Genomic DNA, 9,772 nt, shown 5'->3' on the forward strand with positions numbered 1-9,772 from the left:
CCCCGTGAGAGTTTTTATTTGCTCTCCTGAACTGATACTGCGATGAGCAATTCCTACTGCAAAAACGATGTGGATTAATGATATCAACCCCACTGAATACAACTTCAAAAAAATCAGCATATTCTTTTAAAAAACATCATCGTACAGCCACAAGTCGTCTGTCTAAACCTATATTGCATGAAAAAGTCATCTGAGAGATAAAAAGTGCTGGGAGCATGCAAAAGGGGAATAAAAACATACAAATTGATTTCTCACACCTACACAGATAATGACTAAAATTGCTAATAGTGCCATTACTGCCACTGGTTGAAAAAAAAATGGGACATTAAGCTGCATTGCAAAATACATAAAAAAAAATTCTAGAGGTGTTAAGATAAGAGGTTATTGCATACTGTGCATGCTCTGTTACAATTGCTATGTGAAGCTAATGTGTTGGGCCTAATGAGAAACCATTCAATCTGATGAAGTTGACCGTAACTGAAGAACTCAATCCATCATTTCAGGAGAAAAATGGAAAGAAAATACAAAACGACAACAGATTATCGTCCATTTGTCAGATGTCATTAGTTACTTAAGATACTCAAAACATCACAGTGAGTACTGTGATGCGAAGATTTTTCAAAGAGCCATATAACCCCTGTCAAATTTGGACCCTTGGAGGATGTTCTTTCAAATGAGCAAGGGGTAAGCCAATGTCCCCTGTCGCTGAAGGATTTGAACAGTGAATGCAAGTAAAGCTCAATGTAAAACTGTGTATAAGAACAGACATAGGATTTTTTTAGTGGGGCACAGAGTGACTGATATTGGCAAGTGCGGGGTGAGAACAATTTCATCGGAGCCAATGGGTTTCCAGTGGTGGACTTGGCCTCCCCAGGATCACGATATATTTCTTAATTTCGGTCGATACTGATATAATTTGATAATGATAAAAACAATCAGAATAACTGTACAAACTATACAAATAAATTAATGTTCACCTTTTATTTGTATTTAGCATTCAAAGAAATTTGAAATCACCGTCAAATAAACATAAAACTCTCAACTTTTTCAATATTAATAGTTTTAACTTTAAACAACAACATAACCTAACAACCCATGCAGCAAACATCTGTGTTTATCACATGTGCTTCTCTTTTGATACAGCTGAGGGTTAAAATGAGAACGGGCACATGAAACATGGGGCTCAATCAAAACACAAGGGTCATAAGTATAGCATAAACCACAAGAAGAAATAAGACTAAAGGATGAACTAAAGGGTCTAAATTAATAACAAAAAGCACAAACTTTGACACAGAATAAAATGTGCTCTGAAAAATAATAATAATAATTTATTTATTAGAATGAATTAAGCTCAGGCATATTTAGAAATTGATGGCACTTTTTTGCAGTCTGTAAATTCATCTGCCGGTTTGACCAAGCGTGTAACTTTAGCACCTGCATCTACAGACATGTGGAAAGAAGGAAAAACACAAGTTGTCTCGTGACCAAAAAAATGCAATGACTGAGATCCCGTTGGTTCCAAAAAACAGTCAACAGATGGTTCATGCGTAAGTGCGAGCCAAATTTAGTTCATTTGGACTATAAATTGTTTGTACTTACAATCCAACTACTAAATTCAAATTCTCTCCTACAACCATCTGCACGGTGGTATTTTTAAGGTTCTTTGTGAAGGTTCATTTTTAGGTTTCCATTTGAAGAATTTTTGGCTGATTTGTGATTTTTTCCTAAGCAACTGCTTGTTCAATAACTAATGTTTCAATGGTAAAATAAAAAAAATGCACATTATTTTTATCATATTTCCTTTTTTAATAAATAAATAAAGCTTTAGCCAGAAAAGACTTTTTAGCTTTATGAGTTAGTGTGGGGGCAGCACGGTGGCGCAACTGGTAGAGCTGCTGCCTCTCAGCGAGCAGGTCCCTGGTTCAAACCCCGGTCCAGGGACCTTCTGGGTGGAGTTTGCATGTTCTCTCCCTGCATGCGTGGGTTTTCTCCGGGTGCTCCGGTTTCCTCCCACAGACCAAAAACATGCATGTTAGGCTGATTGGTATCTCTAAATTGTCCCTAGGTGTGAGTGAGAGAGTGAATGGTTGTTCGTCTCGTTTGTCTCTATGTGGCCCTGTGATGGACTTGCGACCTGTCCAGGGTGTACCCCGCCCCTCGCACAGTGATTGCTGGACATGGGCACCAGTGACCCCCGTGACCCAAAATGGAATAAGCGGGTAAAGATAATGGATGGATGGATGGATGGAGTTAGTGTGGGGATTTCATTGTTTTCTATTTGTTTGTGTTCCACCCTCCATACAGCTCCTGAGTGACAGGTGAAGCAAATCTGATACAGCTGCAGCAGATGAGCAGATGATCACCAACCACTTCTTAAACAGACATCTACCCAGAAACCAATGTCAGTGTTTGGTTCACTTGGGAGAAAACACCCAACAACCTCGAATATTCATTGTGATTTTTAGAAAAAAAAAAAAAAAAAAAAAAACAGTAAATCTCTTGTGATTTTTTTTTTCAGTGTCACTTGTGTTTTTCTTGCCTGATCTCCTGGTTTTCCCCTGGTCATCCTGAATAACTTTTAACTTCTCGTCTTTGCTTCGCAAAAATGACAAAATGCTCCAGCCTTGACTCTAAATCCCTGAGTTTATCCAAAAATTAGAAGATTTATCAAATATTTGTCTCTCAGAATGGAAATATTAGTCAACATAACGCTGTGCTATACAAGATCCACAATCAGTAACGCCATCAGTACCAATACGGAGGAATTGGGAGGCATGTTGTATACATTAAAACAACTTGCAGTCTTTTTTACCTCTGCCTCAGTGAAACCACCACTAACCCCTACTACTTAACAGTTTACCCACCAGAAGCCTATGAGGAAAACCCAGAGTGCTGTGCTGGTTTTCTACTCCAGTGTGACATTGCTTTTTCTCATGCACCAGTGACATACTCCTCTCATATTGCTAAGATCATATTTTTGATCAGTTCCTTGAAAGGTGAAGCCTTAAGATGGACTGAGGCTTATTCATTCTTGCACCCACGTTAACTTTTTCTGAGTTTCTCAATGATTTAAGTGCATGTTTAATATTCCTCTCCACCACCAGGAGGCAGTCAGAAAGATTCTCATTCTAAGGCAAGGCGGTCACTAAATATTCAATATGCTTCCGGGTTACCACAGAAGAGACCTGTTGGAGTAGCAGCACATTAAGAAGGCTATTTGTAAATTCTCTCTCCCATCAATTAAAGGATCATCTAGCCACCAGAGAGGACCCTAAGGACCTTGACGATGTCATTCATCTCACCATAAAAAATTGACAATAGATTTTATGAATGTCAGTGTGAAAAGAACTACAAACCCCAGGTGCTATCCAGTGCCCATCCTCGTTTGATTCTTCCCATCTAGTGAACCACTTCCATCCGCTGGTTTTGAACAAGAACCCGGACCCATGCAGCCTGGCTAAATCAGATTGGCCCCAGAGAAAAGACAATGGTGCATTCAAGCTAAAGAATGCCTTTATTGTTGTAAACTGGGACATTTTATCGCCACCTGCGCAATTGTGTTGAAAGCCAGAGCCCACCAGTAAAGCACAAAATACTAGTGGGTAATATTTCTACTTCTTCTGGACTATTTAGGAGCCAAGATGATAGAGGCAGGGCAGCTGACTTGGGCCCAGAAAGTTGCGGTTCGACTCCCCATCATGCCCACATGTCGGGGTGTCCCTGATCAAGACACCTAATCCCTAATTGCTCCCAGGACGCCCACTGCTCCACCTGGGTGTATCTCACATATGATGGGTTAAATGCAGAGAACTAATTTCACCACTGTATGGAAACATACAATGATGACAACATAAAGCACTTTATTTACGCTTAATATTAACAATCACACTCTTCCTATACAAGCTTGAACCAACTCTGGAGCCAAACAAAACTTTATCAGCCTGGAGTTAGTGGAAAAACTGCGGGGAGTGGTACTGCAGAGGTTATAGAAGATGGGCCTGTGATCTGAAAGTTGCAGGTTCAACTCCCGGTACCATCAACATCAAAATGTGAGTGTAAAAGGTGAAAAACGCACCTGCCTCCACCCTCATTTGCCCCAATCTGGGCCTCTGAGCAAGGCCCTTAACCCCAACCATCTGCTCCCCAAAACAGGTCTCTCTTGAAAATGAGTTATCGTGACTCAATGAGACTACCTGTATAAATACAGTGGAAATGAATAAAATAAAAAATAAACATTCACATCTCTATCATTCCCCTCCAGCACCCTCTGTTGGAGGCAACCTTCACTAAACAAGCCATTACTACAATCACCCATAAAACAGAGTATCCATGCCGTCATTTGAGATAATCATCATGAATGGGTGTTTTTTCAGGGGTTTTTTCCCACTTGTGATCAGTTGGACAGAAAAGAAAGTTGAAAGTTGGAGTTTCTAGTGTCTAGCTGTTTACATTATGCTGTAAAGATAAATCCTGTTGTGTCAGAGAAACCTGCCTTTTCTAAGATGCATCCCATGTATCATGACTTAAGTCCAGTTTTCAGTAAACATAAGGTTCTGTCGCTTCCTCCACACCATCCTTATGACTGCGCCATTGATCTCCTTACTGGACCTCTTCTTCCTATCAGTACACTTTACAAGTGTATTTGGTCCCGAACATGAGACCATGAGAAATTATATTGAGGAACCCCTAGCCTCAGGACTTACAGTATTTGCCTCTCTACCCTCCAGTTGGGGTTGGTTTTTATTTATTCACTTATTTTGGCCCCTGTACTGATTACAAGGGATTAAATCAAATAGCTATTAAAAACAAGGACACTTTACCCCTCACGGACTCAGTGTTTGAACACTTCCACTCAGCCAAAATATTTCACTAAACTAGACCTGCGCAACGCTCTTCACTTGGTCCGGATTAGGGAAAGAGTCCTCTAGACAGAAAACTGCTGCTCCTCAGCATCATGCCGGACAGAAGGTATGGCTCTCAACTCATATTAACCTCAAGGTCACACCTAAAAAATGGCCCCCAGATTCATTGATAAGTACCACAATGAAAGGATAATCAACCTTTCTGCTGACAAACTAAATTTGCCACCCTCCATGAGGAATCATCCCATTTTTCATGTTTCACAAACTAAACCAGTAACTCAAAACCCACTTTGCCCACCTCAGCTAATCTGACACAGCTGCAGCAGATGAGATGATAATCACCAGAAGTCTCTCCAGAAGCCAATGCTGGAATATTTGGTTCACTTGGGTGAAAACAGCCTTGAATATTATTTGTGATTTGGATTTTTTTTTTTTAACTAACAAGCAAATCTCGTGATTTTTTTTTCAGTGCCATTTACGTTTCATGCTTTATCTACTGGTTTTCCCCTGGGTATCCTGAGTAACTCATCTCAGTCGCCTGGATCCTGAACTTGTGCTTCTTTCACCTACATGAGTTTTTGGAAAAATTAACTTCAGCTCTGGTCTCACCTGTCACACTCCATCATAAATCACTCACCTCCTTGAAACTCCTGGTCATATTCTCTGGGCTTCTTGTCTGGTTCTGAAATCCTCTGCATTCCTCCCTGGCATCTAAAGAAACATCTAAGACCCGATCCTTCAGTCTGACACTTATCTTAATAAATGATTATGTCCGTATGCTCTTTGTGGACTTCACATCTGCCTTCAACACCATGATCCCCCAAACCCTGATGGACAAACTATTCACACTAGGACTAAGCCCCTCCATTTGCAACTGGGTCCTAGACTTCTTAACAAACAGACCACAGTCAGTGAGGATCCACAACTTCTCCTCATCCACCATAACCCTCAGCACTGGCTCTCCTCAGGGATGTGTGTTGAGCCCCCTCCTGTTTACTCTGCTCACGTATGATTGTGCAGCTACCCATCCAGGCTGTCACATTGTAAAGTTTGCAGATGATACAGCGGTGGTGGGATGCATCACAAACAATGATGAGTCCAGCTACAGGCAAGAGGTGGAACACCTGGAGAGCTGGTGCAAAGAGAATAACCTTCACATCAATGTGAAGAAGACAAAGGAGATGATTGTGGACTTCAGAAGGAACAAAAACATCTACACCCCCCTGAACATAAGAGGATCTGCAGTGGAAGTGGTCTCCAGCTACAAGTACTTGGGTGTACACATGAATAACAATCTCAGCTGGAGCAACAACACCACCAGCCTGATCAAGAAAGGTCATCAGAGACTCTACTTCCTCAGGCGGCTGAGACGAGCTGGTCTGGGAAGCTCAGTCCTCATGTCCTTCTACAGGTGTGCCGTGGAGAGCATCCTGTGCTCCAGCATCAACGTGTGGCATGAAGGCTGCACAGCTGCAGAAAGAAAAGCTTTGCAGAGAGTGGTGAAGGCTGCACAGAAGACTGTTGGAGTCAGTCTCCCCACCATCACAGACATCTACACCTCCAGATGCAGGAAGAGAGCCACCTGCATCATGAAGGACCCCACTCACCCAGCACACACACTTTTTGCCCACTCCTCTCAGGAAGGAGGTTGAGGAGCATTAAGTGTAGAACCACTAGACTGAGGAACAGCTTCTACCCTGAGGCTGTTAGACTCTTGAATCTCTAACCAAGATAATCACTGTGAGAAACCACATAATGTTGCTGCTGATCTGTTTCATGTTGCTGCTGATCTGTTTCAATGTTGATGTGTTCATGCGTGCTCATCTGCTCACACAGACTCATGTTCATGTTCGTGCTGCTGTTAGACGTAATGTTTTTATGCTAATAGTGCTTAGTGTATATTTAGTTGATGTTCTTCTTAGTTCATATCTTAGATTTTATCATTGTTTTTCTTTTACATTTTATTGTTGGACGTAACTGGGACCCTGTGTACACAATTTTGTTGCACCACATGTGGTACATGTGGTGCGAATGACAATAAAGAATCTCTGACTCTGATTCTCAGATACTCATCATCTCGTAACCCATAGATCCTTGGTCACTTGCCACATCTTCACTTATAAATAAAAGCATTAACCCTTTGTACGCTGTGTCTTTGGGTCATTTTCAGAAAACCAAACTCTGGGTTAAAAAGTATCTTTGCTTAGCAAAAATGACGGTATAAAACAGATTAACATTTGAAGTGTGCTTTTTACAAAACTGCAGCAGAATATTAAAAATAAGATGTTTATAATGTTAGGCTTACAATTTTATTTGTCAATTGTCCACATTGAATTTGAAAAGCTACAGCTTACACTGATTTTTCAGAACATTTTTAGAACATTTTTTTTTATTTAATGACAACATTTTCCTGTAATTTAATGATGTGGAGTAGTTTGTATTAGAGTACTGGTAATGAACTGCAGAATAAAGCTGGCATATCCATAAAAAATGTACAAACACAGTGAGAACATGCTGCACATTTAGGATTCAAACCAAAAACCAAAATGGTGTTACCACAGAACCCTAATGCAAGTAGCAAAAAATCTTTAAATGCATAGTTTTTAGCTTGTACTGCCAATGTTCTGTTAATAATAATAAATAAATAAAAACTTTGCTAAAATAAAATAAAAAACTAAACTAAATGGCATAAGTGGCATGCCATGCTGGAACAAATTAATCTAAATTTGAAGCCATTTTCACATAGGCCTCATTATCAGCATAGTAAGTGTTTTGCCCAGATTTATTTATTTATTTAATTGTTTATTTGGGAATCTTTTAGCTCAAACCATAATTCACTTATCAAATATTTTTTTAGAAGTCTGCCTGCCCTGGACAGCTTAATAGGAATCAACATGCACTGTCATAACACAAACCACTCAAAGTGTGAGGGATTTATTTTGTGAAAATGCTAGTCTATCCAATTGTTGCAATACTTATTCTTATAAACAATATTTTTTAACCAATAAAATGTAGTCAGTGATGAAATATTATGATCTTAATAAAGGCAGTGAGCCTTTTAGAGCGTTGCAAAGTTTGGTATGAGTCAAAAAGCAACATAAACACAAAATGGAGAGTTCTATGAATCACTTGTTTTCTTCCATATGTTTTCTTTGAGGAAAAAAATGCATGTTTTTAGTTTTATACAAAACAAAAAGATGTAGATTAATTACATGTTTAATAAAATAGTTTGTCTTAAAGTTTTCTGTCTGGTGTTAGATTCAGCACATGAGCAGTGGCATAGGTTCATATGCCTCCTGGAAATGTTTTAAGTTAATTGTGCAGAGATATTTTATTTTTCAGCTTAATATTTAGTCTTTGTGTGTAGTGCTTACATTTATGGGGTTTTGTTGCTGCTGAATCTTTTAAGTGATGTGTGTCACTGACTGTCTATTTCTGTTGTCTGTCCAAAATATTCCAACCAGAAACAGGAAATCTAATGAAAACGTGAGGGAAAAACGGAGAGTAGGAGAAGTTAGATCTACATGAAAAAGTAGTTTAAGGGGTTATTGAAATTCTGAAGGTGAATATGATTCAAACTATAGTAAAGGGATCCAGAATATTTTCTTATTGTCTTTTGGTTAAAAGAGTCTTGAGGAGGTGGAGGATTACAGAAGTCAAGGAGATCATTTCTAAGTGGCAGCTTAGAATGAGAGAGCAGAGCAGGCAGGTTGTGGATTCAAGTTCAAGCTGACTCTTATTTGACGCAGGGACATTGTCCAGGAACTGAAGCTCACTCATGGAGGCATCAAACTTCAGGTGATGTTGGAACTTTGAACCAGAAACTGGGGGAAACGATGCCGAAGGAGTAGGTTCCTGGAGAAACACTCAAGGACCTGCATATAGGTACAATTAAGTCTTGGTAACACGATAATCATCTTATTAGAGTTTACATTAGGAGTAACAAACATGCAGCAGAATGATACTGCGGAGGCAAGTACCTGACCATATTAGGACTAACATGTATCTAGAGAATACTACTGCAGCTCAGCCTTATATACCAGGAGGTACTGAACTCAGAATGTGACACAGCTGAGCATGAGTTGTCAGAGAAAGTCCTGCTCCAGCAGAACACAACTACTATCCCTCCAACCTCACCTGAAAATGAATGATTAGGAACTGAAAAGGAAATGATCCTCACAGAAACTCTGCCACAGTGAAAGGGTACTCTACTGTTTACAAATATTTTTATGCTGTTCTTAAACTGCTTTTAAGTAATTTTGTCTATTTGATTTTATTACACATTAATAGGAAAGTGGCAGTTGTAATTTGCTTGAGGTGTCAGTATCTCCAGTACTTTTATATGTTTGATACTTTGAGAGGAAGTACGAGGACCCATTCAAACTGAGTATTATTTGATCAAAATTTATTAGTGGTGGGCACAGTTCCTATAATCCGCTATCAGCTAAAAGCGGAACAAATTTTTCATTTAGTTGATTAGCGTTGTCGTTAACTTTGGAAATCGTTAGTAAAATTAGCTTTTGCTTATTTAGGTTTCTCCAACTTTAAGTATGATAACAAATTTCACAAGCTTGTTTCTGTCTGTTGTGGACATGTCTCAGAGTTTGATAGGCATGTTATTGGCTTACAACATGTACACATGACAAGACATGAATGGTCGACGCAGCAGCAGCTAGCTGAAGGCATGCAACAGGCTTACTACGTGCGCACGTGACAAGATGTGATTGGTCAATGCTGCTTCAACTGGAAGGAGAGAGAGGCATGAAACACAGACTGAGTGACAGTCAGTGTTGCCAGGTGTACGATAATTATCATATTTGTATGACAATTTTGCCCTCTGTACGATCAATAATCCCAAAAAAAGGCCAAATATACAATAATTTGACCATTCCGTGAATGTGTGGTTGTAA

This window comes from Nematolebias whitei, chromosome 6 (assembly GCF_014905685.2).
Source record: "Nematolebias whitei isolate Nwh7 chromosome 6, NemWhi1, whole genome shotgun sequence".
Classification (NCBI taxonomy): domain Eukaryota; kingdom Metazoa; phylum Chordata; class Actinopteri; order Cyprinodontiformes; family Rivulidae; genus Nematolebias; species Nematolebias whitei.